The 10,627-nt window shown below is 41.4% G+C and overlaps 1 long non-coding RNA gene across 1 annotated transcript; it reads right to left on the bottom strand.

Moving 5' to 3' along the window:
- Positions 1–40: 40 nt before the first annotated feature.
- LOC106148780 lies at positions 41–9,617 on the bottom strand. Its single transcript, XR_001234473.1, has 3 exons — positions 9,385–9,617; positions 5,366–5,559; positions 41–629 (listed from the first exon to the last, which is right to left on the bottom strand). It is a non-coding gene; the product is annotated as an uncharacterized LOC106148780 (long non-coding RNA).
- Positions 9,618–10,627: the final 1,010 nt, after the last annotated feature.

Below are 10,627 nucleotides of genomic sequence, written 5' to 3'. Positions count from 1 at the left end.
GGGAAGCGAGCGAGCGAGACGAGGGCGGCGTGGTCGGTTGCCGCCGCGCGCCTCCTCATCGCGATGGCGTCTGGAGCCCTCGAGGCCAGGGCGCGCGAGAGACAAAGGCGCCGAGGCGCCGGCTGCGGCCGCGGTCTGCCCCGCGGAGCCCAGCGGAGCGCGGCTGTCCTCCCTGAGGGACCGGCGGCGGCGGCGGGGCCCGCGGGAGCGCGGAGAGCCGGCTCCCACGGCGCTCGGAGAAGCGGACGCCCGCTCCGGTTTCCGTTTTGAGTTTTGGTCCGTAGTTCGCGTCAAGGTTTGAGCCTCAGTTGGCAGTAGTGGAGAGCCATCTCCTTCACGTCCCCTTTGGTGTTTTCTGCCTTCGGTTTCATAGTCCTTCTCTAAAATTTGGTGTGGGACCAAGTTCTCTTTGAGTTTGGCTGGGGCGCAACCCCAGACAAACAGCCTGAGGACAAGCCAGGGCGGCTGGGGCTGCGTGGTTGGGGTGCCCGACGTCCCATAGTACTGTGACTTGTATGAATAGCCGGTAAAGTGGCTATTCAGGAAATAGTGGCTTGGACAGGAAACTGAGTCTAGAAAAGGGGCTTTGAGTCATCAGGGAAATCAGGGAAGGGATCTGTGCACACAACCTGTAATGGCAAGAAGAAAACAGGTTTTTGGGTTTTTTTACATAACACTGACATGGGTTAGAGCTTCTAGTTGCTATCTGTCATAATCCTTTTATCCCCCATAATGGCATTCATAACCACTTGATGAATTACATATTTTACATATTTGTCTCTTGGCTTCTTGCAGAGAATTGGTCACTGTTGTTCCTGGAGCTTGCTTAGTACCTGGCATTGTTAAGTATTTTGTTGACTCAGCAAGTAAAACCCAACCAGAGCACATTAAGGCATTGTATGATGAGTGCAAAGTCACAAGACACTAGGAAAATTAATCTCTTCAAACCTGCTCATTTAATTTTGGAGCAGTAATCTATTAAGGAACAGTTAAGAGGTAGTCATTCTCGCTATTCCATTTTCCAAAGAATGAAAGAATAGAGCCCTTTTAGGTTGCTTTCCACTTCATTTAGGGATTGATTCTCTGAGATGAGATGAACCTACTTGTTGTAGTTGGGGTTTACAGCGGGGATAGATTTACTACAGGACACATCATTCATATTCATCCAAAAAGTCAAACGCAGAAAAGTGCCAGAAATCTGTCCATACACTAGAGGCCCAAAGAATCCAGCTGAGAGCCTGGATCCCAGGGCAGTGTCCTGCACGAGTCCAGCTGAAGACCTAGAGCCCATGGCAATGTCCACCGTGAGTCCAGCTGGAAGCTTAGTGCCCACAACAGTGTCTCATGCAAGTCTGTATCAAGGATCTGCACTGGGAAAGCCCAATCAGTGGTGGAAGCTAGAAAATCTGCACCAGTAGGATGAAGGATCTGTGCCAGCAGGCTGAGGAATCTGGACTAGAGCCAGGAATTGATGTTCAAAGTTAGGACCAGAGCTCCCCTGAAAAGAACTACAGCAACCTCAGCAACAACCCAAGCTCCGATGGTGATAACAGCTGAGTTCGTGTCAGGAAAACCAATCCAATGAGCTTCTTCAGAAGAATCAACAGCATGCCATCTTCCCTCTCCAGTTCTGCTTTTATGCTGTTGGCAACAATCCTCAGGTGGGCCCTCTACATCCAGCATCACACTGATTCAATTCACCTGGGTGTTACAAGTTGACCATTAGTTAATCCGCTACACTACCCAAAATCTGTGTTCTTAACTTTTTCATAGACCCTCAGATGCCTCTCACCTCCAAAATGTGGGAATGTGGTTGCTGCTGGAAAGCAAGACATGGAGCTGTGGGACTTTCAGAATACCTACAGGAAGGTGTTGTACACATACTTGGAAACATGTTTGGGAAATGTGTGTTGGATGAAATTGGCTGACAATTCTTTTTAAGATTTGAACCCTCTTTCCAAAGTCGCCCCACAGGATGATTCGTAAGGGGTGACTTAGTTCTGAGAGAAGTGAAATGGAGTACTACTATATTTGGGGGTGAAGAGTATCAAAATTTCCAGCTCCTCTGAGGAATTACTCCTGTTTCAGTTTCCATGTTTTGGAAATTGTGGTTTGGAAAAGGCCACACCCTGGCTAGGAAAGTTTACAATACGTGTCGTAGTACTGTATAGTTGGAAAGCTCTTCATAAAAAAACAAGTTTAAGATATCACATAGTAGTGTGTCAATCATCCAGTCATAATAGCATCTTAACATACAAAGCTGGACCTATCTTTGGAGGTCATTTGTTCAGAAAGTACAGTAAGTATATATTTATTGACTTATGTGTCTTCATTGTTCTAGATGCTATAGATATAGCATTAAACAAACAAAAATTCTTTTATATTATTCCCCTCTCAGACCCTTTTACCTTCTCACTACATTTTTTGTCATTTTTATCATCCATTTGCTGCTGTCTTCTTTTTTTCTACTTGCGCCTCTTCCTTCACCATATCTTTCAAAACTTGGTACTGTTTTTTGTTCAACTTTTCCAAAATGTGAACATAATAAAATTATGATGAAATAAAGTATAAAAATCAGATCCTTTATAAAAGCTAACTTTAGCAGAAAGAATTTCTCACATTTTGTTTTTTGCATGTATTTTATAAAGTCTAAAAATGATCATCCTTGTTTCCTTCATTTGGCTGTTGTGTAAGTGAAGATAATTACTATCCAATCAGATTCCACACTTTGACCCTAACCAGTCTTACAGTTGCATACCACAAAGCACTGTGGAGAACTGCAAAATTAAATATTTTTTAAAGAATGGAGATCTCTCCCTCTAGGATTATTTTAAGAAGTAAGTGATATTAGTTTAGATGCTCAGACTATAAATGTGTGACAGGACTCTCGTACAACACAGTCCCGGGAAGAATTTTCAATCCTGATTTATCTCAGCTGTACTATCTTTGACACTTCTATCAACTTTTTAAAAATTTTCCCCTTACCTTCAGTTTAGAATGCTTACTGCTCCCAAATAATCCTAAGGCTGTGGTTTATAATTCTTTCCCTTTTCCACTTCACATTTAAATGTGTTTTATTTTAAACTTGCTTAAACATACTTTTGAATTATTCCTCCTTCTAAGCAAGCTGGCCTTCTCCTGATCTCCTCCCTTCAATTACTCAAGCCTAGAGATCAGGTTATCCACTTATTGCGCACATCACTCAGGAGGCTTTTTAGAAATGCTGGTTTCCTGGTGTACCCTGACCAGTCAAAATCTGTGATGTCAGAGTCCCAGTATTGGTATTTCTATAAAGCTTCTCAGGAGCTTCTAATGAACAGCGGCTAGTTTGAGAAACAAGATAATGAGCGGCCCAGATTATCTGTTTAAAACAGTGGTTCTCAAACCTGAAGGACTTGTTAAAACAGATTGCTAGGGGCTGACCCTTGAGTCTCATATTCAGTAAATTTGGGGGTAGGCCTCAGAATTAGCATTTCTAACATGTTAACAGGTGAAGCTCTTGCTCCCTGTTTAGGGGACATACTTTGTGAGCTACTATTCTAAGACAACAAAAACAGGGACATCAAGGAAAAAATGAGAAAAAAATTGAAAAGATTTGGCTTTTGAAACAAAGCTTTAAAATAATGGTGCAAATCAAAAACTTGGGCTTCTTTATCTTTAGGTTTATTTTTTTAAGCTTATTTTTGACACATATTTGTACATAGGTATGGAGTACTGTACAATAATTTGATACATATATAGTGTTTAATGATAAAATCATAGTACTATTTCCATATCCTCAATCATTTCTGTTTTTTGTTTTTTTTTGGTTTTTTTTGGTTTTTCTCCGGTACCAGGAACCGAACTTACAACCTTGCGCTTGCCAGGCAGGCGCTTTGCCGCTGAGCTAAATCCCCAGCCCCTCAATCATTTCTAAGTGTTGACAACTTTCATACTCTTCTAGTTATTTGAAATATATCATAGATTTTTGTATCCTACTAGACTATTAAACACCAGAACTAATTTCTCCTATGTGACTGTGTTTTGGTCCCTTGATCTAACCTTCCTTCATCGTTCCTTCTCCATCCCTTTCCTAGTCTCTGGTAATCACTATCCCACTCTCTTCTATGAGATCAAGTTTTTAGTTTCTATAAATAATTAAGAACATGCAGTATTTGCTTCATGTGCCTGGCTTCACTTAACCTGATGTCCTCCAAAGTGTGAGTTTTTTAAAATTTCAAATTGTATTTGGGGAGAGACATAAAACTACCATAGTTCTTTCACTGTTAGGGGTAGCTTCTAAAAGTTGTAAGCTCTATAGCAAACCTCCTCCAAAGCATTTCTTTATATAAATTATTCAGCTTTCATCCCTCTATGTTAATGCTTTCTTCATGCGGGTTTCCCCTGACCATGAATCTTACAGTAGCCTACAATAAAATACCATGCGGAGAAGAGCAAAATCTGTATTTCTCTGTCTGTGTCCCCCGCCCAATACACATATGCTCAAATCTTTCACTTCTCTCAACAAAAAGCCCTAAGACAGAAATAGTGCTTCTCTTGTCTTCCAGATTGATAGGCAAATGTATTTTGCAAGTTTAAGCCTATGACAGAGAACTTGACACACACAGAGGGCATGCAAATACAGAGGACCTGCCAGGGTTATAGAAATGAGGTGCTTTTATTTTTGTATCACTTTTCCATCTGTTTTTGCCTATTATGCTTTCTCTCTCTACCATCCCAGGAAATGTTTCTGTTTTATATGGACAGAATCAGAGGTAGGAAGCTTTCAAATGTGCCCAGATAGCTCATGAGGTATGAACTGAAGATCCTTGGCTTCCAAACTCTGCATTCCTTTTCTTCAGAACATACTGTAATTCAAATGCCAGAACCCTGGATCTAAAGGGAAGCGGGAAAGGATTTGATATTTTTAACCCTGTAAAGTGGAATGTAAAAAAGACACTACAATTTCCAAGCCAGTGAAGCAGAGTTATCATGCAGTTAGAAATTAGATGCCATTTATGATACTGAAGGGAAGAGCAATGTGAGAAGGAAATAGAAGTAGAAGAGGTTTAAGATAAAACATCTGAATAGGTAGCTAATAGTCCTAGTGTAGAAAGAAATTCTGTTGGCCCTTAAAAGAAGATGGGGCAGAAAACTCATGGTTTAAGTTAAATCTTACAGTGTTACAGGCCACCCCAAAATTTAGTGGCTTAAACAAAGAGTATTTGTTCACTGACAATTCTTTGGGTTAGGAGTTTAGGTGGGGATCAGTGAGGATGACTATTTCTGCTCTATGTGCTCTTTTTTTATTTTTAATTTTATTGGTACATTTTAGGTATACATAATGATCACATTGCTCCGTGTGTTCTTGACTGGAGTGCTTTACCTGGAAAATTTAAGATGTCTTCATCTACATGTCTGGGCCTGGGTGCTGTTGGGTGGGATGTCTTGGTTCTCCCTCATGTGATGCCCCCATCCTCCTGGTCTCGAGTAATCCAGTAGCCCAGCTGAAGCATTTTCACATGGCATCTGTCTTCCAAGGGAGTGAAAAAGATGATGCAGCATTGCTTCTGTTGTATTCTGTCAATTAAGCAAGTCAGAGAGGGTCAGCCTGGATTCAAGGTGCTATGAAAAAGATCCTACTCTTAATGGGAGAATGGTACAAGGAGATTGCAAAAGGGATGTGGTTAGGCTGAGTGAAAGAAGCCAGACACAAAAGAGCACATTATGTTTGATTCTATTTATATGAAATTCTAGAAAAGGCAAAGTAGTCTATAGTGACAGAAAGTAGATCGCTGGTTGTTTGAGGGTGGAGAGCAGGGGTTGCTAGCAAAAGGGCATGAGGGGAATTGGGGGGTGGTGAATAGCAACATCCCACACTTTGAGTGTGGTAGTATATACAGAGATGTACACATTTCTGAAAGTGCATCCATTTTACAGTAATTAGGTAAATACCTTAAAAATTAAAAAGGTGGGAAATAGGAGGTAGGAAGGGTTGTTGAGGCCATCTTCAGAACTAATCAACTGTACATGAAAACTTAGATCTGAAAGAACTTTAGAAAATCTTTTGGTCCAGTGTCTCATGGATAAGGAAAGTGAGACCTGGAGAAAGAAACTTGCCAAAGTTACTCAGGGAGTCAGTGACAAAACCAGGATTGGAATCTAGACTCTAACCTCAGTCTTTGTGTCATTCCTCCCATACCTCCAATAAGGTTGGAGAAAAGGTTACCCTAGGCTCACATTGGCTGAGACTCACCTAGATGTGAGTGTGCCTAGGAATAAGAGCCGGGCCACATGAACTGTCAGTGTCCTTTTGCACCTTACAAATTTCTAGGGACTTTGTTTATTTCGTGATGAAGATCAAACTCACGTCTTATACATGCTTAAAAATGCTTTACCATTGAGCTATATTCCAGCCCTCGTCAGCACATAAAAGTTAAGAGCAGAGGTTGCTGTGCTCTATTGCTCATTCTGAGAAACTGTAACTACTCTATGAATTGGTGTCTATAATCCAGGTGACTGGAGCAATGTTTATAAATAGAACACTGTTGAGGGGATAGGGGAAAGAAGAGCCGCTATGCCATAGCCACCTGTTTTCTAAAGCTATTTTTTGTTTCTTAAGAGGGTATTGGTAAGAAAGGACAAGGAAGACTGTGGAACTATTGAAGTATTATTATTTACTTCAGTTGTATAAAATTAATAAACATGTAAAGTGAGAATTGTTGATAGGTTTTATAAAGTGCTTCATAGAGTGGACAGAATCAAACTTATGAAATGGTATTGCAACCAATAGCAATACAGTATGCAAATGTTAGCATGTAGGGAATTTTCAAAAAGTGAATAGAATCCACTTGCTTTTAATATACTTTCTCTGCTGAGAGAAACAGAAGACTTTGAACCTTATCCAAGTGTCTCAGACATTTGTCAGATGTATTCAACTTCTTTGGATGCCAAAGAACCTTTTTTTAAAAACCTACAAGAGATGGCAGAATGCTGTCAGCTGAAATTACTTGCTGCTGGTACATCAGAGAGCAATACCCCGCTGATCTGGGGCAATTACCTGGAGAACAATGGATTTGAACTGAGAATGGAATCTGAACTTTTTTTCTGCACAAAGTCACATGTGAAAATTGAATGATTCAACAGGATAAGTAAAGTTTTTTTCAAGAAAACATCCTTCTTACAGATTTCTGAAGCTTGGTTTTTTCTTCATGTTAGGTGTTGGTTGTTACTTCCTCATTTTTCTAATATCTATATTTAAAAAATTATCATAGAATAAGCATTTTATTAAATGAGGTAGGGGATACTGATTTGCATCTTTGATTTGTGGCTTCTGTCTCATAGCTTTTGGTGAGAAGGAGGCTGTTCTTTCACAAATATGAAATGCAGTTTCAGCATAACTACTGGCCCAACACTCACTCCAGGTGGAAAGTGGCGCATTTATGGAAATAATTCGAGCCAAAGAAATCTGCTCTTGTTTGCATTACCTCAGCCAGTTAAGGCTTTGGTCCCGAATGCTTTCAGTTGGGTTAAAGACAGAAAAACAAAATGGGATTCAAAGGAATCAGCTCAGGGCTCTCTCAGAGTTTTACAGTCCCAAAACATTAGCTTAGTATAAGCAGGAAGATCCCAATTAAAGACTTTTTAAAAAGTTACCTTTTGACTCTCAGGGCTGCTGTGTTGTGAAACAGCTGAACTGCTCAACATGTAGCATTTATTTATAACGTGTGCATCCTTTGCTTGATGAAATGCACATTTTGGTCAGGCTTATTTCAATACCATCGCAAACCACATATGGATTACCAGTACTGCCTCAGGGACATGGGAGCCCTGTGTGACACAAGACTCATAAGGGATATGAAATAAGACTTCTAGGTCTTCTTCACCTGCCTGGCTTCTACCTCTACCATCACTGCCATTCCTCTTGGGACTGATGGTTGTTTCAGTCACTTCCTATTTACCACATTGGTGAGGGAGGGATTTCCCCATTGGCCTTATGGGATTGGCCAGACACACAACACCAGACACTAGACAGATGAGATCGACAGCAGTGGCGGGAGAAGGGACACCCACACAAGACAAAATGGTGTGACTTGGGAACAGAATGAGCAGCAGGGCCTGTGGAAGCAGGCTCTGTAGTTTCTAAAGTATAAAACATCTGCAGTTTCCATGGGAGATTAGAATTCCACAGGCTGGTGGTCAGCAGGTACATCATCTGGTCCATTTGATGAAGAGGGTTGTTTGGCTAGAGGACTTGATGCCCTTATCCACTGGAACTGAGGAGGAAGAGAACTTTTCACTAGGCTATCTGTGACTCTCATGGTTTTCCCTAGATGTCAGGGTATACATAGTGCTGGACCTCAACTTTAAGCCTTATTCCATAACAGCAAAGCTGGACATTTTTTCTAGATCATCATCTGCTAAGCCCTCTTCTAATTGGGAGGGAAAAAAGGTGGAGTGGGACAAAGCACTCAGGCCAAACCTTTCAGTTAATACTTTCAATTAGTCACAAAGCAAGTGTCTACCACATATCTTTAGGTACCAGCACTAGACTAGGCACAGAGACATAAAGGATGGACCACATCCCTATTCAGAAGGAGTCAAATAGAGGAGATACAAGACACGTGTGGATGCTGATGATACAGAATGGCTAGGGCAGGAACAAAGATTTGTGCACATGCTGTGAGAGCACAGTAAGGGAAGCAGCTCATCCAACCTGGGCATGCTGAAGGGCTTCATAGAGGTGAGGGGCCGTGGCCCCTGAGCTGGCCTTGAAAATTGAGCAGGAGTTTGCCAATTAGAGGAGAGGGATGGGAGTGTCATGTCAGAGAGGGCAGCTGGGACAGTTGAGGTTGTTGTCGCAGGAACTTTCTGTTTCTTTCACTCCACCGCCTCCCCCCTCTCTTCTCCCCCAGGCATCTTCTCATATTTGCACAATCAGATTCTGCCCTTGTATTTATTGATCAGGGTCATTGTTGGGGGTGGCGCTGAGGGGAAGAGGGAGTGGGAGGGATGAGGAAAACGTGCCCGAGGGAATGAGGAAATAAGAATGAACCGCCCTGGCTGCCTGTGAATAATGTATGTGTAAACGATTCCCTCCACAGCATGTGCCAAAGGCCCCAGTCACCAAATAGGCCAGCTGGGCCCTGCCCAAAGCTTTGTTATGGAGTGCTCAGATCTGGCCACTCATCTGCTGTCACTCATTTTCTGCTGTTTTGGGAACCTCCTCCGCACTCTGCTCCTCCTCCCCTTAGCCCAGATGACTAACTCCTTCTAAAAGCCATAAACTTTAGAGTCCAAGAAGGCAGGAATTGACAGGCAGTTTTCTTGGAGTGGAAATAGGGAGGAGAGAGTTTAAGACATTATTATCCAGTTCAGGGACACTGTCAGGGACAATAATCCTACCTGAAGCAGGCAGATCTTTCGGCTGTATTTCTTTTCTTATATGATTTTCTGCCTTTGCATACGCTGATTCCTTGGATTGGAAATTGCCTGCCGCTTCCTCTCTCCTTCTGTCCCTGTTCTGCCATCTTTCAAAGCCTAGTTCCCAAGTCACCTCCTCAGCGAAGCCTCCCTCCCCTGCCCGCTCTGGCAAGCTCGTTGCCACCTCCACAGGGCTTCTTAAGTTCTTCTTAACCAAATACATTGATTGTAATTCTGTCTGCATGTAATTCCTTTACTCTTACCTATTTCCTGATGCGTTTTTGTTTCTATAGCAGCCTACAGTTGCAAGCACATAGTAGTTATTAGGTAAACGTTGCACGAATGAAGTCAAATAAAACATTTAAAAAACTTACCTGTGGATGAAGCTCCCAGCTACCAATTTTCAAAAACAAAGTACTGAAAAGGTTGCTAAACAGCACTCCGGGATACAATCAGCAAAACTCGAGTGTGTGTGTTGAGCAGGGGTGGGGGTGTGGAGGCTTTTGAGGACAAGCAACAGTTTCTTGAAAAATGTATTGCAAAGGAGGATAAAGAGATGGAGGAGGGTCTATCATTAAGACAGAAGACATATCAATCCGTGGCAAATTTTGTACTTAGTTGGGTCTTGATTTTTTTAAAAATTAAATTATGATAGAGTGAGACAGTTGAAACTTTGAACATTGCCTGGTTATTTGATGATGTAAGAATAAACTGTTAGTTCTTTTAGGTGTGGTAATAGTATTGTGCTTATTTTGACAGAGTAGTAGTTACACTTTAGAGATAAGTACAGAAATGTTTACAAGTGAAATTATATGATGTCTAGATTTTACTTCAAAATAATATAGGAAGAGCTGGGCATAGCAGCACATGCCTATAATCCCAGCACTCTGGGAGGCTTATATAGAAGCCTTGCAAGTTCTAGCTCATGTTGGGCAATTTAGTGACTAGGGAGACCATCTTTAAAAAAAAAAGTGGGAGAGAAGAAGTGCATTTGGAAAGGATGTAAATGGGGTAGGGTTCACTTTGGGGCTGGTGTTTTTGCAGCTGAGTGATAGGTTAAAAATCACTATACTGTATGTATTTTAATATGTCCTTGATAATTTATTAAAGACAAAAATTTAAAAACATTTTTCCAGTACAATAACTTTTAATCACAGGATTATAAAGATTACTCCTCACTTTAATGTGCAAAAGTTTACTTCTGTGTATGGATATTGCAATTTTA

Source organism: Chinchilla lanigera, unplaced genomic scaffold, assembly GCF_000276665.1.
Source record: "Chinchilla lanigera isolate Chin_1 unplaced genomic scaffold, ChiLan1.0 scaffold00028, whole genome shotgun sequence".
NCBI lineage: Eukaryota > Metazoa > Chordata > Mammalia > Rodentia > Chinchillidae > Chinchilla > Chinchilla lanigera.
Note: the sequence above shows the minus strand (reverse complement) of the source record. Positions and strands in the feature narration are given on the sequence as shown.